Source organism: Ascaphus truei, chromosome 2 (assembly GCF_040206685.1).
Source record: "Ascaphus truei isolate aAscTru1 chromosome 2, aAscTru1.hap1, whole genome shotgun sequence".
Lineage (NCBI taxonomy): Eukaryota > Metazoa > Chordata > Amphibia > Anura > Ascaphidae > Ascaphus > Ascaphus truei.
In genome coordinates, this window is record NC_134484.1 from 74379891 (window position 1) to 74406682 (window position 26792).

A 26792-nucleotide genomic window follows, 5' to 3' on the forward strand; every position below is an offset into this window, starting at 1 on the left:
TCATATCGTTGTGGAGGAATTTTGGGCATTTGATTAGCAGCACCTGTCTGCTACTTAGCATCTTAATTCCTATGGAAGCAATAAGGGTGTACTTAGTTTTTCACACATGGCTTCTCTATTTTGGCTTTATTTTTGTTATATAAATCATGACACAGTGTAATATGTTATGTGTTGTTGTTCATCTGTGGTTGTATTTACCTAATTGTAAGACGTGCTAAGGAATAGATGATTGTTATTATGTCCTGAAATGTAAAACCGTAGAATTCAAAGAGGGTGTACTTTATTTTTCACACAACTGTATATACAGATGAGACCACGAGTATTCTAAAGCTTGCCTTAAACTTGCCCGGTTACATTCTGGGTATGTGCTGGGTGTAACCTGGCTAGTTTAAGGCAAGTTTAAGGCATTTCTGCATTGTCTAATGACCCATAGGATTAACACAGCATGGGTCCCTGGCAGTCCCATTCAGTTTTAAACTAGACCCAGCATTTCTGCGTTGACTAGTGACCCATAGGATTAACACAGCAGGGGTCCCTGGCAGTCCCATTCAGTTTGAATGGGACTGCCAGGGACCCCCGCTGTTAATCTGATGGGCCATTAATCAATACAGAAATGCTGGGTCTAGTTTAAGGCAAGTTTAAGGCATATATCCAGCATGTACCTGGGTGTACCTGGGTCTTTTTGGCGATTGCCACTATTTTGCGTTAGAATAACCGTGGGCACTACAGTATACATACATAACTTATTTTATCTTAACTGTTCATGCAATGTCTTCATATATAATGTTTAACCGTTTTCACCTAATGTAATGCAATGTTTTTATATATAATGTTTAATAGAGAGCGCACACTCTATGGCAATAAGACAATTTAATCACACAAATAGTAAAATTCATGAAAATGTAATTATATACGTATATGTATAAACACACACTATTATGTATGCTGTACACACATACATAAAACATCTACAAAATAAACTATGTTTTATTTAACCCATTTATTTTCAGTGGGGCTACGTAGGCCTTCTCAAGGAGACCCTAGGTAGCCACATGGGCACTCAATGATGGAATTAACTATATGATCACTAACCCCCTCCATAATAAAGGTTACCACCCTCTTTACAGTTAGAGCCCCCCGAGAACTATTCCAAAAATGGCCCAATAGCCAACCATAAAAAAAAGGAAAAAATAAAAACATTACAAATAATCCATGGCACAATGGACCAAATTTTTGTTTGTTTGATAAAGCGCTTAGTGCGAAACACGTTGGTTCGTGTCTGCCTCTGTTTTACATGACCGAATAAATCTTTAAATTTTAATTTTTTGAGTCGCCCTCTCTCTAGTCATTGATCGGTGGTGTGCCACATCTTTTTCTACTTTTGTAAATGGGAGTTAACACTGGAAAGGGGTGCAATAACCATTAGTCTCTTCTGAGAGCTCTTTAGAATAAATGTATATGTATATGATAAATTATTAAGGACTTGGCCACAATGCCATTTCAATTTAGCATGTGAAGATATAATCCCTCCTCAATTAATCTTGAGAAATACACGTAAAGCCTCCCTTTTCCCATTATTGTGCACTTTGGTTGTATATTAATACCTCCTCTAAAAAAAATCCTGTTTTTTTATGTGTATACAGTGTATGTTGTCTTACTGATTTCTATGTAGTAATATTTTATTCAGAATACATTTAATCATGGATCTCTATTATTATTATTTTGAATAGAGTAACAGCTGGTATTATTATAATTTGTAGTCTGGGGATAACCATCTGTAGAGGTATTGCATAACGAGGGAAGAAGAGAGAAATGGAAATGGAATAGGGAGCTTTATAAAACAACATGAAATGAACATTGATGCTTTTTTTTTTTTAACTGGATAGGAAGAAGCTCTTTTTTGCATCAATTCAAAGCTCTAAAACCTTCCAAGCTAAAGAAACCTGGTTAAAATTACTGTAGAATTTGCTGCAGGTGTCTTTATCACTGAAATTAATTAATTACATTGCTAGACAGTGAACATTTATCATAGCAAGTTTAAACAGCATGTAACAGTCATCCATACCACCATAGGTCAGACAAAAGTCCACAGAATAGCAAGGCATAGGACCCCGGAGTAGTAAGACCCACCACCATATATGAGAAAGATCATTAGATAGAGCTAGGCTCTAGCAGTGAGAAGCAAAATGTTGGAGCCTATTCAGTACATCACAGACAGGCTCCTGGACAGACCCTTGTACAGTGATCATTGTTCTCTGATTTAATTAGTCATGTTAATTAATTGCAGTAGGCTAAATACCTGGACCAGAGGGACTCCCAGAATCCCATGGCTAAATCAATTGCTAGCTAGGATTATTTACAAATGTGTGGATCTACAGTATGATAGTTAACAGTGATATGCAACACTCTTCTGTTTCAGGCAGCATGATTGTGTTACCATTGATGGGCATAAATGTTGTATGTGGTCAGAATATAAAGAGGCAACATGTAAAAATACAAATGAATAATTCTAACCTCCGTTTCAGTTCAAAAAAGGAAAAACATCCAAAATATCCCAAAAAGAGCCAAGCTGCATGTCTTTCTTCACAGAACCATTCTAGGAAATGTGCATGTCTCATCAAGTGTCACCACATGTGTAGTCAATAAAGTAGAAAAAGAGAAAAGAGACAGCACACTATCCAGAGAGCAGCGTAACACTCAATTTTTAGTTAAGTATCCAGCTTACATTTTAGCAGCACATATTAGTAGTGAAAAAATGTTGCCTTTATTTTGAAAGGAACAGGTCACACGCAGAAGCGACGTTTCAGGCCCATACACGGCCTTTCATCAGGTAGGTGGTCAGTAAAGTGACAAATAGTGCAGTTTAAATACATCTGTGGCGTACTCCGAAGCAAACTGAAGGGACATCATTCCATTTCCAAATGTTGGAGTGTCCTGTTGTCAATTAAAAACTGGAGTAAGCCACTCCTCCTCTCTCATTGACAGTCTCCAATATCTCGGAAGAAACCTACGTTGTGACGTTGGGAGTACATTCCACCCACCCAGCTCATTATTACAGTTATGGAAAAATGTAGTTGTTATTTTTATAGCATTGGAATCAGGAGGTCCTCCACAGTTGAACCATTTATTTTTGTAGCTCCGGAGTCCACCCAGCTCCTGGGATATATAATGGTGTGGTTATTGGTGTGCTCCCTGGACATTTTAACAGCTGACCAAGAGGAACCCTCTCTCTCTCTTGCTCTCTTTTGAATTGCATGCTTTGTTCAAATTTTTTATAACTTTGTTTTCTACCAATTTTTTGTGGATTTGAGAAGAAATAGAAAGATTTGTGCGAAAATTTGCAAACCAAAAGTTGACACATTCCCCAAACTTTAGTGCAGAGCTCAAAAAACGTATTACAACTCTGGAAGACCCCTGGCTCTACTGCTGTAAAAAATTTAATAATTATATATCCAGTATATATATATATATATATATATATATATATATATATATATATATATATATATATATATATATATATACCCAGAAGAAGTCTAAACTCAGACGAAACTAGTAGGGTGAGGATCTCTTAGTAGATCTCCCTATTTTCTGTTGTATTCAGTACTTTTAACTGTCTTTTTATTTGCTGCAAACCTTATTTAAAGGCTATTGGGACTGTTATATCAACCTCAGAATTAAGCCCTGTGGCTAATCTCACCGAGTGAAGGAGCCAGTGGTATCCCCGTTTAGGGGAGTGACGTCACCATCAGAGGACCCGCGCAATTGCTGATTACAGCTGAGCAGTGACGCTTCTGCGTCCAAGCACACAGACGGAGTGAGCGGTTCCTGAGATTATCAGCCCCTTTGATGCAGCGATCTGAAAGCATTTTACTGATGTGTCTGTTATTTCTGCTACATTGTAAGTAGCCTCTTTTGCTTGCGCAATAATTTTATTCATAAACGTACTTCACCATATTGGTATCTTTTTCATCTATATGTACATCTCGTTGTGGAATTCGAATATAGGACTTGTTCACATATTTATCCTTCAGGTGTTGTATATCCATGCACCTGTGTCTCTGATTTGCGCCTTTTGTGTATTTTTTGTACTATACACACACACACACACACACACACACACACACACACACACACACACACACACACACACACACACACACACACATACACACACACACACACACACACACACACACACACACACACACACACTTAGCAGAGCAGAGGTGTGTCTATAACTCATTTGAATGAGCTCTACATTTGTATACACACTTTAAATAGCATGTCTTGTGTAAGCATTCAATTTGGAGCTGGATTAAAGCCCCCTTTGCAATAATGCACCAATAGGAACATGACACTAGTCAGGCAATATTATAAGAACCCAGCATTTGCAGCATATATTTTCTGAAGCCGTGGCTGTAATTGTCACTTTTTTTGATGCACAGATGTTACCTGGCAATGCGTACTATTCTTGGTAATAGACCAAGGCCCCGTATAAGTACGGAAATAAATGAATTTGGCATTCCTGATGATAAGGTACTCCCAGATGTACTGCAACACACCTCACATCAACAGCTATCGCTCCAGTGACCAAACACTGCAAGTATTGCGTTTTTGTGCTACAGTGTAATTTCCGGAAATAGTACTGTAGCAAGCTTTTTCCCAACCTGTTTTTTCTCACATTTTTAAACAAGTAATTGAGGGCATTGCTCTCTAGAACTAAAGATTCACCAAAGTTCCCTCAAGATTAACAGATGATTGACACCACATTTAAATGCTTCCAGTTAGCTCACTTTCCGCATTTTCTGGGAGCTTTGGCTGCACCCACACAGCACTACACACAGCACTAGTGCCTCCACAGAGGGAGGAAGCTATGTACAGAATCTGGAAATTCATCCATTCCATTTGTGATTCTTCACTTATCATCACCAATCCTGGTTGCTAAATACCTTGGCTGACCCCATGATGCATGATTGGGAAACTGGGTGAATTTATGCATAACCAATGGTGCTAATCTATGTCCTCATGATTATTTTTAAAGATCAGCAGCTATCGATTCTGTAGCAACTAACTCTAAATCAGCTCCTAATTGCAGAAATAGCTGTACCACCGGGCTAACATTTGAACTCCACCACAATTTTTGTGATAACAGATGCAGCGGCCGTTATTCGAAACATTTCTCTGAGCCATTGTCGTAAAGTCTACTGTATTCCACGTGTGATTTACTCATTATTCTCGGTGAACGCTGGCGTTAACGCGGCCAATCACACCAATGACATCTGTGTTTAGTGTTGTTGATTTCTTTGAATTACCTGGATTATGATTTGTTTGTGTGCAGTTCTTCGCGTATCTGCCAGGTGGCAAAATGAATCCCCTTTGCACTATCCAATGCACTGTAGCACAGTAACTGTGTATGTGTCAATTTGCAGGTGTTTAAAAAACAGATAAAAAGAGAGTCCACCACAGTGATCCATTGTAAAATGACCATAATTTCAGTATCTAAACACAATGGGGGTCATGCAGTAAGCGGCGGAAAATTGCATTCGCCAGGGGTTTGAATTCGCCATGTTTTTGGCGTGTTGCCCTCGCTGTATGCAGGAAGGGCCGAATCCCTGGCGAATCACAGCAAGAGCAACATTGCCAAACATGATGAGTAACCGGTGACAAGACAGTCTGCCTGGCGAGAAGCTGCCGAGAAGCCGTCCCCTGCCGAGATGTGTCTGCAGCACAGAGAGATCCGCCGCTCTCTCGGCGCAAACATCGGCACATTAAAAAAAATTCTAATCAAATTTTATTTATAGGGTACATGTGCAGGGGGTCTCCGGAGCTGAACCGCATTGGTTTCAGGTCCGGGGACCCCCTGCTTCCTGAGATACAGGCCCCGTTATGAGGTGCCGGTATCCATCTGCATTTAAATGTCCAGATCACATGACCGCAGAATGTAAACAAAGCAGCGGGTTACCGGCACCAAAGGGGCCTGTATCTCGGGAAGCAGGGGGTCCCCGGACCTAAAACCAAAGCTGTTCAGCTCTGGAGACACTCTGCACATCTACACTATGAATAAAACACCCATATCAATAAACAATCATTTGTTACCTTTGCGGCTATCTGCTATGGTAACGAAGCAGCATGAATGTATTTTTAATAATAGTGTACTGTGAGCAGGGGGTCCCCTGAGCTGAACCGAATTGATTTGTGGATCAGGGACCCCCTGCTTCCCGAGTTACAGGCCCCGGTATGAGTCATTGGGTGCCAGTGTCGCCGCCATCTTTATAGCGTCCCATACGCGAAGTGCCCGCTATAAAGATGGCGGCGACACTGGCACCGATGCCCCAAACCGGGGCCTGTAACTTGGGAAGCAGGGGGTCCCTGAGCCACAAATCAATGCGGTTCAGCTCAGGGGACCCCCTGCTCCCGCACAATATTATGAAAATACATTAATGCTGCTTCATTACCATAGCGGATAGCCGCTAAGGCAATGAAGGGATTAAGGCATTGCATGTTTATTGGGGAAAATTGCCCCCAATAAACATTGCAATAAACAACATACACCCCCTGTGCCCCCAATTACCCTATACCCCCATTACATATAGAACATTTGTGGGATGCACAGCAATGATACTATAGGCCGGCGGTGGCCCTCGAGTGTTCCCCTCAGGCCTGCAGTACCAATTCAGTGCAACCCCAAAAAAATTACAAAACATAAATACACCATCCTTAACACATACAGTATAGTAATGTGCAAAATGAATATTATCCACATATGGATAATAGTGAATTTGCCCATTTAAAATACATAAAGAACAATAAATACAATAAATACAATAAATACATACTGTATTGCACTCACCCATGTCCGGCTGGCACGATGAAGGCCATCCTCATCTTCATCTTGTCCATGCCCCCTCCGATGCGGCAAAACATAAACAAGAATAAAAACAGCCAATGTAATGTCCCATAACCCCTTAATCACCATAGCGGTTATTAACCGTTACAGTCATTAAGGGTTAACCCACCCTCATCCACCACTCGGGAGGGCTAAATACCCTCCCCCACTACCCCCCCACCCCGTGGGGCCTAACCACCCTCACTCACCCAATACCCAGCCGGGAGGCCTACACAGATACCCTTGGGCCCAATACCCCCTTCCCCCAGCCCCAGTACCCACAATAAAAACAATACACAGCCCCACAATAAACATCATTATATTTATTAAATACATAACCCACCCCGGTGCCCCCCCATAAATACATGATTTATTTGTTTACATACAGGGTTAATACCACAGGCCCACGGGAGTCCCCGGGGGGACTGACGGGTCACCTCACAGACCAACAGTAGCCCAGCACCATGTTTCAAACAGGGTCTGGAGGCCTACGGGTGGACCCCGCAAGGCGCCGTGGTCCACCAGGTGGTCTCCGTGGGTCACCGTGGGCTACAATGGGGTCCCCACCGCCCGCGGCTGTCTGGGGGGCCCCGGGTCAGACCATGCTAATATTTTTGACAACACAGTACAGTATGCACTGTAGTACTGTACGGTATGTGATTGATTCAATTACTGCACATGTCATAGCCTGTACTAAAATTTACAAACCAGATGTTTTTTGCATTTACAGTATTCCACGTTAATGGAAAACACTACTACTGTATGTTACTGTTTTCGTTTATCAATGATGTTGCATTTTGCCGGGGACTAGGAGGGAGTCCCCCAACTACGGGGACCGGATGGGACCGGCGAGGGGGGTGCCCTGCAGCAGCGGGCGCAACATGAGGTGAGGTCACGCTGTGGCCGTCGTGACCCCCGAATCTTCGCAGTACCCCCCCCCTTCAGGGTCGGCCTCAGGACGATCCTTCCATGGTTTAAACGGAAACTTCTTTCGGAAACGTTTGAGAAGCCCAGGTGCATGAATGTCTTTAAGAGACACCCATGATCTCTCTTCAGGTCCAAAGCCCTTCCAATGGACCAAGTATTGAACCTTACCTCTCGAGAGGCAGGAATCCAGTATGGCTTGGACCTCATACTCTTCGTTGCCCTTTATGATAACTGGGTGGGGTGTCAGAGTGTGGTCCGGAAAGAGAGGACTGGAAATGAACGGCTTAAGAAGAGATGTGTGAAAAACATTAGGAATCCTCATGCTTTGAGGTAATTGAAGACGGAAGGCCACCGGGTTTACCTGCTCCAAGATGGGAAAAGGACCCAGAAACCTAGGTGCCAATTTAGGGGAAGGAGTTTTGAGGTGGATATTCTTGGATGACAACCAAACCTTATCCGCTGGCTTGTAGTTGGGAGCAGGTCGACGACGATCAGTCTGGATTTTCGAAGTCAGGGTTGGCCTTTTGAAGCGCCGATTGAATTCTAGCCCAAGAGTCCTGTAGGAGGGAGATGTGTTCATCCACGGCTGGTACAGAGGAGATATTGGAAATAGGTAGACGAGCCGAGTGGAATCCGTAATTAATAAAGAAAGGTGTCTCACGAGTGGATTCATTCCTGGAGGAATTAAAGGTGTACTCAGCCCAGGGAAGTAGTTCTGCCCAATCATCCTGGGAGTCAGAGACGAAGCACCTTAAATACTTCTTGAGAGATTGATTAACCCTCTCGGTCTGTCCATTAGATTGAGGGTGATATCCTGAAGAAAAAGAGGAAGAAATGCCCAGACTTCTGGTGAAGTTCCTCCAGAATCTGGAAATGAATTGAGAGCCATGATCCGATACGATGGATGTGGGAATGCCATGGATTCAGAAAATATCTTTGGAGAAAATGTCAGCTTTTAAACCTTTGAGAGAAATAAAATGTGCCATCTTGGAAAACTGATCCACTACTACTAGAATGGTGTTCATCCCATTCGACCTAGGCAATTCGACAATAAAGTCCATGGATATGTGGGACCAGGGGCGCTCCGGGATGGGTAAAGGCAAAAGAAGACCTTGGGGTCTCTGACGAGGAATCTTATTGCGTGCACATACCGGACAGGCCCGAGTGAATTCAAGGATGGATTTGGCCATATTGGGCCACCAGAAGGTGCGACTGATGAGATCTAAAGTTTTCTTGAAACCCGGGTGTCCTGCCGAAAGGGAAGCGTGCCCCCATTCCAGAATCTCAGGAATAAACTTGGGATCCACGTATAAGGTGTCCTTCGGGATCTCGTGCTCGCTAGGAAGATGTCTTTGAGACTTGATGATCCTCTCAAGATTCTTGAATGCAGCGACCGCGAGGATCTTTTGCTTGGGAAGGATAGACTCTGTAGTTTTCTCCGGTCTCTCTTCAGAAGAGCTTCTGCCTTGACGTTCTTGGTGCCGGGAATATAGGACAAAATAAAATTAAACCTGGAGAAAAATAACGACCAGCGGGCTTGGCGGGGACCTAAGTGACGGGCATTCTCGATGTATAAAAGGTTTTTATGATCTGTGAGAATAGTGAACGGCTCTTTTGACCCTTCCAACAGATGCCTCCATTCCTGAAGGGCCAACTTGACGGCCAAAAGTTCCCTATTGCCCAAGTCATAGTTCCTCTCAGCTGGGGAAAGCTTCTTAGAGAAAAAACCGCAAGGGTGAAGTTTATCCTGTGGAGAAAATCTCTGGGATAGGACTGCGCCGGCCCCGCAGTCTGAAGCGTCTACCTCAAGGGTGAATGAAAAATTGGTGTTCGGGTGATGGAGGATGGGAGTTGAGACAAATGCTTGTTTCAATGTTTCAAAAGCTGTGACTGCCTCAGCAGACCAAGACGAAGGATCAGCTCCTTTTTGGGTCAGTGCCGTGATCGGAGTGATGATGGTGGAGAAGTTACGAATAAACTTCCGGTAATTATTGGAAAACCCTAGAAACCGCTGAATAGACTTGAGGGAGTCGGGTTGTGGCCAATCCACTACAGCTTTAAGTTTCTCAGGGTCCTTGGCCAATCCTGTGTTGGAAATAATATACCCAAGAAAAGAGGTGTAGACTGGTGAAAGAGACATTTCTCCATCTTGGCAAACAATCGGCAGGAGAGTACAAACTTAGTATGGATGATATGATCCTGTAGATTCTTGGAAAAGATAAGGATGTCATCCAGATAAACAATTACAAAATGATTAAGGACATCCCGAAAGATGTCATTGATAAAGTCCTGAAAAACCGCCGGGGCGTTGCATAAGCCGAAGGGCATCACAACGATATTCGTAGTGGCCGCTACGGGTGTTGAAGGCGGTCTTCCATTCGTCGCCCTCCCGGACGCGAATAAGATTATACGCCCCGCGAAGGTCAAGCTTGGTGAAGAGGTTAGCACCTTGAAGTCTGTTGAAGAGTTCAGAGATGAGTGGAAGTGGGTAACGGTGCTTCACCGTAATGCGGTTCAGTCCCCGGTAGTCAATACACGGTCTGAGAGTACCATCTTTCTTTTTAACGAAAAATAATCCAGCCCCTGCGGGTGAATTGGAATGCCGTATGAAGCCCCGCTTCAGGTTCTCGCGAATATATTCGTCCATGGCTTCAGTCTCAGGCAGAGAGAGGGGATATGATTTGGACTTGGGTAATGTGTATCCAGGTACCAAGTCTATTGGACAATCGTATGATCTGTGAGGGGGTAGTAGCTCGGATTGAGTTTTGCTGAAGACATCCAGAAAATCAGTGTACAGGGCGGGTAAGCCTCACTTAGGGTTGGATGTATTAGCCAGCAGTTGAGGCGGAAGTAGAGCTGGTGGGGAAGACTCCTCTGACCTTGACCTCCAGACAATAGGATCTTGGGAATTCCAATTGATGTGCGGGTTGTGCTTCTGCAACCAAGGTAAGCCAAGGGTGACCGGTGTTCCAGGGGCATAGATTACATCAAGGCTAGGGTCTCCTCATGGGAATGAGAAGAGAGGGTGAGGGGGCAAGTGTATGCCGGGGTGAGCGGAAGGTTGTCAATCCCGACCAAGGCAACAGGAGTTTTCTTCCTAACGAGTGGAATCCGGTTCTGTTCAGAGAAAGTCTGGTCCTTGAAATTTCCTCCCATGCCGGAATCGCTAAATGCCACAGTGGAGGTGCGGAAGGTAGGACCCGAGAGGGAGACGGTGTCCTGGGAGAGGGGGGTTTGGCCCGGGATTAAAGGGGTTACACCCCATTTGGCCACCCCCTACTCTCACCTGGGAAGCAAGGGGTTAACTGGACTGTGGTCCAGTAATGTGTTTTTACTTTGCTTCAGCATCCTAATGTATATTCCCCTGTAAAAATGTATTGTTTCTGTTCCAGTGTTTGCACCAACACATACACTGGGATTGATGCGGGAGGTAAAGGATTAAGGTTAATTTAGTGGTTATAGCTCTTTGTTCCATGTTCCCGCCTTTTCAGGCACTATTTTGCAGAGTCCCATAGGTCGCCATTGGGGGTCCATGTATTCCAATGGCAGAAGTAGCGGTGTTGGACCTGTTTCCAGCAACGACCAGCAGGTGGCGTCCGAGAGGAGGAGCGGCGGTTTCCCATTGTAAGTCAATGGGGCCATTGACTTCAATGGGGATTCCTCAACGTCGGCCTCCAGGAACAGGTTGGCAGCCATCCAAACCGCAAAACCGCAGAAGCGGATACAATGTCTTTGAAAAGAGCCTTATCACTTGGTCAAGTTCAATGTCAATTGGCGTGGGAATCTTAGGTTCTAGGGCACCTGGGAATAAAATTCTTGTTGCCCCTAGCCCCTAGGAACCCCCACACACGACCCCCACCGGGTCCAGGAATGAGGGACTCCCGTAAGGGGTCGAGCAGAGAAAGAGAGTCGCGCCATTGACTTTGATGGCAGAGCAGAGGTCCTATTTAATCCAATGGCGGCGTGCGCCCATGCATTGTCTATGGTGGCTCTGGCCATTGATTCCAATGGGGAAAAGCCGCATGGCGTGAAAACGGCTAAGTCCGAATTGGTGAAAAGTGTAAGTCCGTATCTCCGGTTCTGGAAGGACCAGAGGGCTGGGATTTGGGTGGCAGGTAGCCAAGGTTCCGGCATGAATGCATGGCCATTCCCAGCCCTCTCCTAACAACCAGACAGAGTGTGGGCAAATGTAAAGATTTTTGGGTTTCCCATTGACTTCAACGGCGGAGCCCCGCCACTCAACGCTATGGCGGCGGAACCCGTTGATTTCAATGGGGAAAGAGTGAAAAGCAGAGATTCATTTTTAAAGGGAAGAATCCTGTATTTTATAAGTGTTTTAACCTGCATTTGTGTATCTCCGGTTCTGGGGGTCATAGCGGGCTGAGATTTGGCCACAATGAATATACAGTTCCGGCAAGAAAAGCTGGCAGGTATCAGCCCACTGGACCCAACGGAACCGATTATATTAATATGTGAAGATATTAAACTGTGAATGGTATTTTGGGTCTGCTATGAGAACGCAGAGCCCATCTGCTATGCTAATAGGTCAGGGGGGCAGACAGATGGTTTATACTAAGCCCTCTGATCAAAGGTTAACCGCTCTAATTGTATACACTAAGGCGAAGAACAAAGGGCCTGAGTGGTCTGTAAGTGTCATAGTTCACACTTGCAGGGAAGGGAGATTCTACTTCAAACGAATCTGCTAGCCAGCTAGGCGCCCCAGGGTTGATAGATAGGCCTGAAATGGTATATAAACGAGGCTCAGTTTATGCCCATTTTCTTTTGTATCATCCTGAGATTGCTGCATGAACTGCTAATCAAGATTTCTGATTATTTCATCATTCCAATTCTAAGTAAGTGCATATTTTGTCTGTTATTTGTATATCTTGTGTGTTCACCTTTTTCAAGGAATAAATTATATTTTATCATATCTAGTCGTGTTCAGTTCAACCCAGGTATTTTGGTGTATAATATAGGCCTCTCACAAGTTCCCGTGACAGACGGGGATGGTCAACTTTTTGTGAAGTTCTTTCCTGGAAAGGGGACAAGGAGATTTAGCACCCAGGGAGAGCCCCTTCATACTCACTGGGTTTGGTCGTTTCCCAGGCGTAGTGGACATTCACAGAACAGATGCTCAGAGGATCCGCAGTAATAACATAACCCACCGGCGAGCTTGTCGTATCGGTGCCCGGGAACGCTGGACTCCAAGTTGCATCGGCTCAGGAGCCTCCAGAGCGGGCAGCGGGGAGACGGCAGGTCCTGTGGTTGAAGAGAATCTGGGAAAAGGAGCACGGAAAGGGATAAAATGGGGATGCTGGCGCTGAACGCGGCGTACCTGAAGGCGCTGATCCACTCGATTGGCTTGGGAGACGAGTTCCTCCAGCAGCCCTGGCCTGGGTTGTGAGGTGAGCTCGTCCTTCACAGAATCCGTTAAGCACGCCAGAAGACTGAGACTAAAGCCTCCTGTCCCAACGTGTCTCAGCTGCTATGGTCCTGAACTCCAAGGTGTACTGGGCCACGGAATGATGTCTCTGAGAAAGCTCAAACAAAGAGTCAGAGGCAGTTTCTTGACGTGCGGGGGTATCGAGGACCTGTTGCAAATCTCGTCTGAAGGCCACGTAATCGCGGGTGATTTCGGGACGTAGTTCCAATATCGGGGAGGCCCATGCCAGCGCATTCCCTGTGAGTAGGCTGTACACATATGCCAGTTTCTTACGACCCGTGGAATACTACTGCGGGGCCATCTCAAACTGGATCTCGCATTGATTGGGAAAACCGCGACAGGCGTTCAATTTAGGTGCCGGGATCTTTGGGCCTGAGGACACGGCGGATACTTGTTCTGCCGACAGCGGTGGTGCGGTCACAGGTGGTGCCTGAAATTAAAGGTCCTGTACCTGTTGAGTGAGGAGAGCCATTTGATCAGTGAAGGCCTGGATTTGTTGATACATAGCCGGGGACAAGGAGGGAGTCCCCCAACCACGGGGACCGGACGGGACCAGCGAGGGGGACGCCCTTCAGCAGCGGGCGCAACATGAGGTGAGGGGAGGTCACGCTGCGGCCGTCGTGACCCCTGAATCCTCACAGTTTTAACTTTTATTACATTTTAAAACAGTTCAAATTATTTTCATTCTACTGTTATCCTGCTGCGCGCTCATCACAGCTTTAACCATTGGCAGCTTAACTTCATTGCACCTTTCTCCACCTCCCCACCCTCCCAAAGCCAAGGAAAAAGGCATTCTACAGTACAATACTTGATCACCGCACCTCCCCTGGCCATGGGGTTTTGCTGAGTCGGTGTAAATGAGTCTGGATTTCTTTTGTCATTGAGAGAGGAGGGATTAGGACAAGCTATTGGCTGTTATTTTGCACACAGTACAATAAACTTGGACTTTCCCCCCATCCTTCCTGTAGTGATTCATCGCCCGTGAAAGGAAAAAAAATGGCTGCAGGATCAGGGAATTGAAGGTCTTGACTGTGTAACACTATTGACAGGCACACAAAATGGATAAACTATAACTAACCATACCAGTAAACTATAAATAATTATTAGAAATAATAGATAATACACAACATGTCTAATACAAATAATGCACATACAGTATATAATATATACTGTAGAAAGTGGAGAGTAAACGCAGATATCAAATGGTTAACGTTCAATTACACTACCTTTTAATATAAGGCTAACATTGAAACAGGTTATTGTCAGTACCATACATACCTGTACTTACTTTACTACAGTACAGTACCTTACTACATGCCGGTGGCCTGCCCATTATGCTCTAAGAGTACAGGCAAAATGCTGCTATGTCAATATAATTGTTGCCTCTTTGTACAGTGAGTATGTTGTTCCTGAAACTCAGTATTCCTTTTCTTAATTCCTCTTTGTTGGACGGCTTAACAACCTTTCTAATATGATCCATCATTGCATGCCAGACCAATTCTATCGGGTTCAAATCTGGGGATCAGATCTGGAATGGGAGGGGAAAAAAATGGTGAGTTAGTTGATCAGATAAAAACTGTTTAAAACAATGAGAAACAGTTACTGTACACTGGAAAACTTACTCCAGTGGCATCTTAACCCAGTTGATCCCGCTGGCAAGAATATAGGCAGAAGAGGCGGTATGTTTAGAGTCATTGTCCTGGAAATCCGTTGACCACCAGATTGGAAATCATGCCTAATGTATTGAGCAATACAGGGGACAATTTTCTCTTGAAAAAAATTCTTTATCCATGATTCCTGGAACAAGAAAAGAAAAAACCATGAAAAAGATGAACATTAGGGTACTGAATACACTACAGGTTACAGTGCATAAGGCTACAGCATGTGACTTTGTGCATTATTTTACCCTTAAACATGAGTATGCATCCTGGTCCACATCTATAGATCGCACCCCACACATGGATCTTCAGTGGGTGCTTGGGCCGTCGCTTCAGAGATAGAAGTCCTTTTTTGCGGAATGCAAAAGTGGCAAATCTCTCAAGAGCTACCGTTGTCTCATCAGAAAAAATGACATCCTGAAAAGTCTTGCTACTTTCGATCCATGCCCATGCTTGGTTCACTCTTTTTATCTTGTTGGCCTCCCTTATTGTAAGATACGCTCTGAAATGATAAGGAAGAATTTTACAGGGACTTTACAGGCAAACCACACTTTTAACTAAAGTACAACACTTTTAACTAAAGTACAACTGTACAACACTTTAGCTGTACTGTCCTAACTTCTGCACAGTAATTACAGTACAGTATCAACCCTGTAGTGTCACTCTGCATACTATTGCAATATACTGTACATCATTACAATAAGACACTTACTTTACACGTCCATATTTCCATCCCAATTGGCATCACATGAACCTGATGCTGGTCTCAGATGCTGTTATATTGTGACTCTTCTCTACAATAGTCTTGACTGTACTGCACAGCGCTCATCATTAACCTCGCTGATTTCATCCACCAGACGCTTTGCTATCCTACAGTTTAAAGGAAACGAGAACAATTTGTTAGGCCCCAAAATAAGAAGAAAAAGGAATGCCGGCGCCAACCGTGACAGTGACTAATAAGTTATATTATAATATGAAGTCCAAACCAAATAAGTGATAGTCCAATTGATGTCCTTGGATGGTCAGTGGGTAATCAACCGGACTGTGGAAACTCTCCAAGGGGTAGTGAAATATGTGAAAATAAAAGAAAATATATTATGGTGCAGTATATCAGTCAATGCAGATGTAAAACCATAGAACATATAACATTAACAACACAGTACAAACATGACACACTAGACAAACTAACATTAACACAAGCCAGACTATGAATTAATGAAAAGCAATTTATTAGCAACTAATTGTAGGGTTCTAAGGTATGCAGACCTCAATCCAGGGGTGGGGGGTAAAACAGTTACCCTACTCACGCAATAAGGAAGTTTTCAGGCAGTGAGGATAAAGACACAGTCTTTAGTGATCCCAAGATGGCAACCGGAGTCTTCTTGCTGGCGTCCCACGTGACGGGGATGCAGTGTGAAGCTGCACGGGCCGCAGGAGTCGCAGGAGTTGTACCTCCAAACGGACGTGACGTCACGCTCCTTCCTCCTTCTGCCGAAATCTTGTCCTTTCATGATTCTCGTCCCCCCACGGCACAAATCAGGATACTGGGCTGCTAATACCAGGAACCACAATCTTCAACTCTAAAATCAATGTTCCCAACGCGTTTCATGCGCCTGCGCGCACTTTCTCAAGGGATGTCTCTGCCCCTAAGTCTGGGTGGTTTAAATACCCATGGTCCATGCTTCTGATTGGTCAAAAAATTAATTAGACAATTAAACATGGTGATCATTAACCACATGAGTGCCAGAATAGGGGTAGCTAGCTACAAAGCCTGGCTGACCTACATATACACATATTCATCACAAACCTACACAACAAAAACATTAAAACATTAAAAACATATAAAAGTTACTAAAAAGTCTAAAAACATAAATAATGAGTGAAGCTTACAGGATCAAGAATGAATTATAAAAAGGCCTTCAATTCAAAATCTATGTTTAACCCCCTTTGGTGAGAGTGTTTTCAATTCATAGATCCAGTATGCTTCACGCATACTGGCATGCTTGAGTCTGCTCCCACCTCGGGGGTTCGCCTGCACCTCCTCAATGGCTTGACACCGTAAACCTAAGGGGCTCTTATTGTGACATAAAAGAAAATGGTGTGAGACACTGTGTGTGACCAGTCCCTTTTTTATATTGTAGACATGCTCGTAAATACGTCTCTGAAAAGTCCTCCCAGTTCTGCCAACATATTGCAAGCCACAAGGGCATTGCAGCAAATAAATGACAAATGTTGAATGGCAGTTAATAAATGTTTTAACTGGGTAACTCTTAGAGGTGACTGTGGAGGCCCCAAAATAAGTTAAAACAAATACTTTTTTCTGTATTCTAAAATAAATGAAAAGAAAAAACTAAACAAAAATATGAATTTTAATATGCAAGACGCTTTTAGAGTCATAAAATCACCAGGAGAACAAAAATCCCTTTAATATTTTGTCTAAAATGATTACAGTAATTTTTAGGCTCGAATCTAATTGCAAAGAAAACATGTTAACAAAAAAATGCATTTGGATATACAACAAGCTTATACAAGAACTGTAATACAGTTATTACAGAATGAAAACAAAAATACTTACTTTGTTGTGACTGGGGGACTGAGGGACTCCGTTTTACACTTTTTGCCTTACCATGGGCATGATAGCTTTTGCTAAACCGAGGCCCAAAGTAACTAACCAGCGTCGGATCTGTAAAATTCCATGTCCTTTCTTGTACATATCTTGTATTCTCATGCTAAGATGCTTTGAAATCCTTTTCCTCTGCATCGCTGCTTTAGAAAATAAATCAAGCACAGGAAAATGTATATTCGATGTGTATTCGATGTATATTCAATGTGCATTGAATCAACAGAAGTGATGGCGTATTTATAATGTAACCAACCGTGATTCTATGGACGCAGGAACCTGCTTTCTTCTGCTGTGCCGACCACGTGAAAGTGAAAGTCGGAAGCTGTTTCCAAGCCATAGCCAACTAGTACAAACACAGAAAGATCTAAAAAAGTTAGAAAGAGAGGTAGCAGAGGGGGCAAAGAGGTTCAAAGAAAGAGACAATGCAAAATAGCCAGGGAAACCAATAAGGGAAGTATTTTTAACCTGTCTAGTTTTCCCCTTACAGTAGACCAAAGTAGAGTATTGGAGAAAGGCCTCTCTTTCGCCCCAACCAGTGGACCAGTTTTATTTGATTTATTTATTGACCTGCACAGGTTTACAAGAAAATTAACACTAAAGCGACATTTTCTTAAGAACGGTATTAAAAATGTTCCAATATACGACAGTTCTGTGCAGGAAAAAGAAAAAGAATGCTTAGCATCAATGGTTGCACTCTTGGAGGAGAATGAGGGGCCTTTGGAAACAGAGCTAATCTTGAATCCAATGGGAATCCAGAAAGGAACAATACATTCTAACTTTAAACCCAGGTCTAACTTTAATCCAACTCAGTCTAAAGGTCCTAATGTAGAGGTATTTTTTGATCTTGTTCTGAAAGACATGGAGACTCTTTGTGAGCACCCTCCTAAAACAAGACCTAACCTTACACCAACAGAGGTGAAAGCTGTTGATGATTTGAAAAATAATCAAAATATCATTATCCGCCAAGCAGATAAAGGTGGAGGGATAGTAATACAGGATAGAATTGACTATGTATCTGAAGCCTTTAGAATTTTGGGAGATGGGGAGTCATATTCCTCTCTCAAGACAGACCCGCTGATTATTTTCCAAAAAAATCTTTTACAATTATTAAAAGATGGGAAACAACAAGGTGTACTGAATCAATCAGAGTTTAAATTCCTCTATGTGGAAAATCCTAGTACACCAATAATGTATCACCTACCCAAGATTCATAAGAGCCTTACAAACCCGCCAGGTCGCCCGATTATATCGGGAGTAAACTCTCTAACTTCAAACTTGTCCGAATTTGTTGACTCGTTCCTTCAAACACATGTAAAAAATTTGAAATCTTACACAAGAGATACCAAACACATTTTAGATATATTGGGGAACATGAAATGGGCTGACGATCTTATATGGGTAACCTGTGACGTCACTGCACTTTATACAAGTATTATCCATGAGAAGGGAATAGAAGCAGTTGACTATTTTTTAAAACAGGACCCCTTTATGAGCAATGAGCAACGATCGTTTATAATAGAAAGTATAGATTTTATTTTAAAAAATAATTATTTTTTATTCGATAACAAATTTTACATTCAGAGAATTGGAACGGCTATGGGGACCAAATTTGCTCCCAGTTTTGCCAATCTTTTTATGGGTAAATGGGAGATAGAGAACATTTGGCAGAACAATCCCTTTTTTAACAACATTTATTTTTACAAACGGTTCATAGATGACCTTTTAATAATATGGAAGGGTACACAAGAAGAGCTTTTACAATTTTATATTTATTTGAATAATAATGAAGTAAACCTACAGTTCACCCATGAACACCATCCAGTCACTATCAATTTTTTAGATTTAGTTTTATTTAGTGAGGGGGATAAAATTTTAACCAAAACGTTTTTTAAAAAAGTAGATGCCAACAGCTATCTAGAGCGGACAAGTAATCATTCTAAGGCCTGGATCAATAATATACCCTATGGGCAATTTTTAAGAATTTTTAGGAATTGCTCAAAAGAATCGGATTTTAAGGAACAAGCAGATGCACTTTATAAGAAATTTTTAGCCAAAGGGTATAATAAAGACAGATTGGATGCAGCACTTTTAAAGGTGAAGGGACAAAATAGACTGTGTCTGATACAAGATAAACAAATCTCTAAAAAACCAGACCAGGTAGAAAGCACGAATCCCAAAGATGGAGATAACTGTTTATTCATCACGAAATACAATGGGGCCTGTAATGATATTAAAAAGATTCTCATAAAACATTGGGGGATCATATTAAATGATCCTATCATAGGAAAAACATTACAAAACAAACCAGGGATTGTTTTCAAAAGAGCGAAAAACTTGAAGAATGTTTTAGCTCCCACTATTTTAAAACAAAGTAAAACTGGACTGAATGAAACAGGAACTGATCAAAACACATGGTTACCGTCATGCCCAGGTGGCTGTTATAAATGTGGACGTACTAATTGTTTAACCTGCAAACACATTAAAAATAAGTGTACTGAGTTTGTATCCAACTTAACAGGAGAAAAATTTAGAATAAAACAGTTCATCAACTGCAATACGACATACGTTGTTTATCTGCTCAGTTGTCCTTGCGGCCTTTATTATATAGGCCGCACAAAGAGAAGTTTAAAGGAACGCTTTACTGAACATAGGAGAAACATCTTAAGAGGCTTCCTTGGACATGGGGTTTCACGTCATTTTTTAACAGCCCACAATAAAGATATAGGAGGATTATCCATTGTGGGTATTGAACACATTAGTCACACAACCATGAGGGGTGACAGACTTTTAAAACTTAGGAAACAGGAGACCTACTGGATTTTCAAATTACAAACAATGAGTCCAGTGGGACTGAATGAAGAGCTGGATCTTTTAGCTTTTCAATAATTGTTATCTGTCTCATAAACCATTTATCTATTGAGGGTTTAAATTATTTCAATACTTTATCTGATTTTAAATGTTTAAAATTTTATTTATGAGTGTTTAATACATTATCTATTTCATGTATTGATTTTTTGTAATCAGGTTAGCTAGTTATTCATTTAAATATATTTGTGGGTTATATTATGTGTTTTAACTGTGTAGCTAATTTATTAATAAATAATACATATTGATGAATTCATTTGTTTAATAATGACCAACACTGATAGATTTATAAAAGAATGTATTTTCAATTTAAATTTTATTAAATTATTAATATTAAAATATTTGTAAATTATCATATATTGTAATGAATCTTTTTCTTTTATCATGTTTTTTTGTTCAAGCATTGTTGTTTTTTTCTTTTTTTGACATGAACCAGTCATTTATATCAGTAGCACCAGTGCATCAAGATAATAGATTGATTGGACCAATATTGAAGTTCATTATCACACTAATTGAGCCATTGCAATTAACTTGGCTATAAATCAACATGGCACTGGTGCAATGATATCCCTGACGAAGCCTTTTGGTGAAACGCGTAGGAGGAGGAGCAATAGGGTGTTTGCTTCCATACAGTGCAGTGGAGTAAAGCTGTCAACACCATACGCTGGGCTCCAGCTGATCAAAACCCGTTTGCCTGGTCATCGGCAACCAGCAGGAGGAGGAGAGCTGATAGACGAAGCCCAGAGACTACCGGGAAGGGTCTGTGCGTCACAGCCGGAAGTGACATCAGACCCGGACACCCGGAGGGCTGTCTGCTATCGTGCGCCCTAGCGCTTCTGAGCAGCTTGCTACGGAGCAGATTTCGGGGCTAAGGAATACTACTGGACCCCAACGGACCAAAGTGGATCAAGGGTGAGCATATTGAGCATTGTCTCAACCCTGGGGTACCCTCGGCTTTCTACCTAAAACCTGCCCGGGCAGTGCACAGATTGCAAGACTTAGACTAACTATCGGGCGACTCCCGTTTTTAACTCCTTGAAGACCAACCAAGTGCAATTGCACAAACAGCTTCATCTGCACAGTTTTTAACATTACTATTAATGTATTGATTTTCATGTTGTTGTTGTCCTAGAGGGTTATCCCTGGGACAAGATATAATAAAGATATAGAGTTTGACACCAACCCTGTATTGACTGCGCTTCTAACTTACTTTTTCTTCATAGCCAAAGGTGCCTAAAGTAAAGGTTCCGAAGTCTCCCAAGGCAAAGAAGCCTGGCCCTTTGTACATGAAGAAGAAAATGGACAAAATTGACCATGATCAAGTTCATTGGCCGGGCCCCAGAAGTGCCGCTGCACCCACCAAAGCGAAATTCGGTGTCCCGGACTTTTCACTTTCATTAACCAACCATGCCAATGTTCGTCCCAAAGTACCCTGCTCACCTCTGCCAGCCCCCAGCCACGACGATGTCCATATGGATGACACCAGCACTCTTTGTGCAAGATCCGGCTCTGTTGCCAGCATGCTGGATGTTTTTAGTGGTATCGAAATGACTGATTACTCCATAGAGCAATATAGGGGCAGAATGGAAGCCAAGATGGATTGTCTTTTGGGGCGCATGGAGAATATGGATAGGTGCATGTGTGTTCGTCTGGATAAGATTGAGAGGAATATCGCGGGGCTCTATTCTTTGCTTCGAGTCCCTGCCCCTGTATGTCCAATGCAGGAGGGTGACCTGCTGGCGCCTTATTCTCTCATGGAGGAAACGCATAACTCCTCCCCCCACGCACCCTCTCAATCCCTCGATTTGAAATTTGTAGTGACAACTGCGCTCCAATATTCGATCACAGTGATAATGGAAAAGGACTCAGGCTAATAAGACATAACATTCTCTGTGGGGCTAAATGATCCCTGAGGTAGGGGCAAGCAATAAAACCCCATGACACCTCCAATAGGGATGGTCCCCCTCAAAGTGTTGAAAAGTACTTACATATTGCACTGGTTCAAAATCCTTGAAGACGTGCAGCCAAGTAAATGTAGATAGCTGTAGAAGAAAGAGGAGAACTGGCGCACAATCCAATGAGGTGGGTCCCAGGATAAACAAAATAGATGATTTATTAATATATTAACATCCAACAAACGGAGGAGAGCAACCTCTTATGCGTTTCAAACAATAGTTCTTTGTCAATCCCTCGATTTGACCTTCATGCTTCCTGAATGCACACATACCCTTCTGATGGAGGCGATGACAACCACGACAGGAGGAAAGCATCCTCCAAGACCATCTACACCTGCCCGTTGACAGAAGCATACCCGCTCCAGTACCCAGGATTGTGCTTGTTGAAGACATCATGCTGAGAGAAATGGGGGAGCACAGTATGAGGGAAGGTAGGTTGAAGGTGTGTTTTCTTTCACTGATGATCAATGTGGTGCAAAACACCTCTATTGAACCGTCAGTCTACGAGGTAAACTCCTGGGGTGGGAGACGCACATGAAATAAAGTGTGTATGTGGATGAGAGAATAAATAAATAACTCACACGGCCTTGTGTGAGTTCTATCACATCAAGGTTTCTTTAATTGCTGAATCTCCCTTTGGAATGCAGATTCTTCTTTCTGTCTTCGTTCCTCGCTGTCTCTTGAATGTTCTTCGTTGGATGAGTGGCTCCTTCACAGTGATTTATCTCTCATAAAAATGAAAAGGCAGTTAGATGCACATACGTAAATATTAACTGCGATACAAGGAGAAACTGTGAGGCAATGTATTATCGCAAATTGGTGCAGTTATAATAATGTCTCACTCACACGGCCTAATTTGAGTGTTCTCCTATAGCGGTATCTTGTTATCACTCGGGTCAAGGATTGACAAGGTCTTCAGATGGAGGAGTCTGTGGCCATCTTGCAACAGATTGCAGATGAGTACAGAAAATAGATCTAAGGGTCACCTGGTAATTTAGGTGGGGGAAGGGATGCAGAATGATAAATAAATCCAAATACTCACACAGGCCAATGTGAGTACACGCTTGTAGAAGTTTCTTTAGGCTTCTGGTTCCTGTGGTGGAAACCTCCTAAGTGCTGTAGTGAGGGGTGTAGATAGACTATGGGACACTGAGGTCTAAGGAAGGTGTATACTTTATTGGGGGATAAGCAATAAAAAAAAACAATGGTATACAATGGAAAATAAATGACTGCTAAAAACAAAGAAGCAACTGTTGCTTCTAAGGGAAATGCAAACAGCATTTACTCCAGGAGTTTACCTCGTAGACTGACGGTTCAATACAGGTGTTTTGCACCACATTGATCATCAGTGAAAGAAAATACACCTTCAAACTTGTTACGCCGGTGCTGCCCGCAGACCAGACCCGTCCCCTGAGCTGAAGGGGGAAGTGGTAATACACGCACCCGCAGCAAAGGGAGCGTGTCCGGAGTGTGGTATGAAGCGTTGCCAGGCCAGGTGTAGTAAGGTAGACAATACTTGCCGGTACCGGTTGTAGAGATAGAGTGAAGGATGCCTCGCCGAAGTCAGGGAGTGGAGAGTGGAGATAGGTCGTTGTCCAAGCCGTGGTCAAGGGGTTACCAGAGTGTGCGTTGTCCAAGGAGTGCCGAGATCGAGAGCCAGAGGGGGTAGTCGTACAAGCCGCGTCAGAACCTGTGAAAACACTGAGAGAATCCAGAAGTACTTCCATACAGAGACTATGTCGAGCAAAGACTGAGAGCAGAGAGGAGCTAGATAAAGCAGGAAGGTCCAATTAGGAATGGAGGCGGGACAGGAAGAGCTACAGGGAGACACTGCAGATTGGTGCAGGCATAACAGGCCAGGTGAGTCTTGTTAGTAACCTGAGTATGCCCGTGCAGTGTGCGGGGGCGGAGCCTGAGGTCCGGGGGACGGGAATAAGTGTGCAGACTGAGCGTGCTCCGTAACTAGTGTACGCGTGTGAACCGAGCCAGTGGATGGTGCAGGTGTGCGTGCAGGTGTGCGTGCAGGAGGGCGTGGGCACGCCCAGCGCTGAGCAGAGGAATCGCCGAGGGGAGTGATCCCGCGACGGCGGCAGGGGAGAGGAGACGTGGAGGCCAGTAAGGCAGGATTGTTTTGTGTGTCCAGGGGCTCCCTGCGGGGAGGGAGTGCTCTGTGTGGGAAGTGAGGAGAACGCCGATTCCTGGCAGTACCCCCCTCTTCAGGAACGGCCTCAGGACGGTCCAAGAACGGTTTCTCTGGAAACTTTTTCCTGAAGGACTTAAGAAGGGCCGGGGCATGAATGTCCTTTGAAGGTACCCAGGATCTCTCTTCAGGGCCAAAGCCCTTCCACTGCACCAAGAACTGGAGCTGACCCCTGGATAGGCGAGAATCCAAAAGAGAGTGAACTTCGTATTCCTCATTATTTTATACAGTAATGGGATCCGGTTTACGAGTCTGATCCGGAAAGAAGTGACTGGAGATAAATGGTTTTAAGAGGGACACATGAAAGACATTGGGAATCTTTATACTGGGTGGTAGTTGTAGCCGGAATGCCACAGGATTGATTTGTTCACAAATAGGGAAGGGTCCCAGGAACTTAGGTGCCAGTTTAGGAGATGGTACCTTGAGGTGTATATTCCTAGAGAAGAGCCATACCAAATCCCCTGGTTTGTAACTGGGCGCCGAACGACGACGATGATCGGCCTGTAGTTTCGATCTGCGGGAAGAGTTGAGAAGGGTAGACTGAATCCTGGACCATGCGGTTTGGAGGGAAGAAATGCGTTCATCTACGGCTGGTACTCCAGAAGGAATGTTGGGGATGGGAAGACATGGAGGGTGGAACCCATAATTTATAAAGAAGGGTGACTCCTGGGTGGACTCGTTTTTTGCAGAATTGACGGCATACTCTGCCCAAGAGAGGAGTTGAGCCCAATCATCCTGGAAATCTGATATAAAACATCTCAGGTACTTCTCCAGGGATTGATTGATTCTCTCCGTTTGTCCATTGGACTGAGGATGATAGGCGGAAGAGAACTAAGAAGAGATGCCCAATCTCTTCGTGAAAGCTCTCCAAAATTTGGATACGAACTGAGAACCTCTGTCAGAAATAATGGACGAAGGGATCCCATGAATCGGGAAAATCTGCTCCGTAAAGATATCAGCAAGGGCGGGGGAGGTGGGTAATCCTTTAAGTGGAATGAAATGGGACATCTTCGAGAACCTGTCCACGACCACCAAGATAGTGTTCATTCCTCTGGACCTGGGCAACTCCACGATGAAGTCCATAGAAATGTGGGACCACAGGCGGTCGGGAACTGGAAGGGGTAACAGAAAACCCTGAGGCCTTTGACGGAGAGTCTTGCTTTGAGCGCACGTGGGGCATGCGCGGGTAAACTCCAAAATATCTTGAGACATCCTTGGCCACCAGAAATTCCGACGAATGAGATCAGTAGTCTTCTTAAAACCTGGATGACCTGCAGATTTAGAGGAGTGACCCCAAGACAGGACCTCTGGAACAAATTTGGATGGTACAAAGAGTTTGTTGTCGGGAACGACCAAGTCCTTGGGAATGCGTCTCTGGGAGTGCAAAATCTTGTCAAGATTCTTGAAAGTAGACGTTGCGAGAATCCTCTCATGTGGAAGGATAGTCTCCAACGATTCCTCTGGCCTCTCTTCAGAAGAATGTATTCGGGAGAGTGCGTCTGCCTTTACGTTCTTGGTCCCGGGATATAGGACAGGTGAAAATCGAATCGAGAAAAAAAAAGAGCCCAACGAGCCTGTCGTGGACCAAGGCGTCGAGCATTCTCTATGTAAAGAAGGTTCTTGTGGTCCGTGAGAATATGCTCTTTTGACCCCTCCAGCAGGTGTCTCCACTCTTGAAGAGCCATCTTCACGGCCAGAAGTTCCCTGTTACCCACGTCATAGTTCCTCTCGGCAGACGAGAATTTCTTGGAAAAATATGCACAGGGATGTAACTTATCTTGGGGCGTGGGTCTCTGGGAAAGAACGCACCAGCGCCGCAATCAGAAGCGTCGACCTCCAGGACGAAGGGAAGTTCGATGTTGGGATGACGGAGATTAGGTGCGGATATAAAGGCTTCCTTGAGTGTCTCGAAGGCGGAGATGGCCTCGGATGACCAAGCAGAAGGATCAGCTCCTTTTTTGGTGAGCGCAGTGAGGGGTGCCACAATGGTGGAAAAACTCTGTATAAACTTACGATAGTAATTAGCGAACCCTAAAAAACATTTTATGGCCTTGAGAGAGTTGGGTCTTGGCCATTCAGTGACTGCTTGAAGTTTACCGGAGTCCATCATAAACCCCTCATCGGAAATGATATTCCCCAGGAACGGAGTAGAGGTCGTATGAAAGGTGCACTTCTCCAGTTTGGCATACAAATGGTGTTCATGGAGACGGGAAAGGACATAGGAGGTGTGGC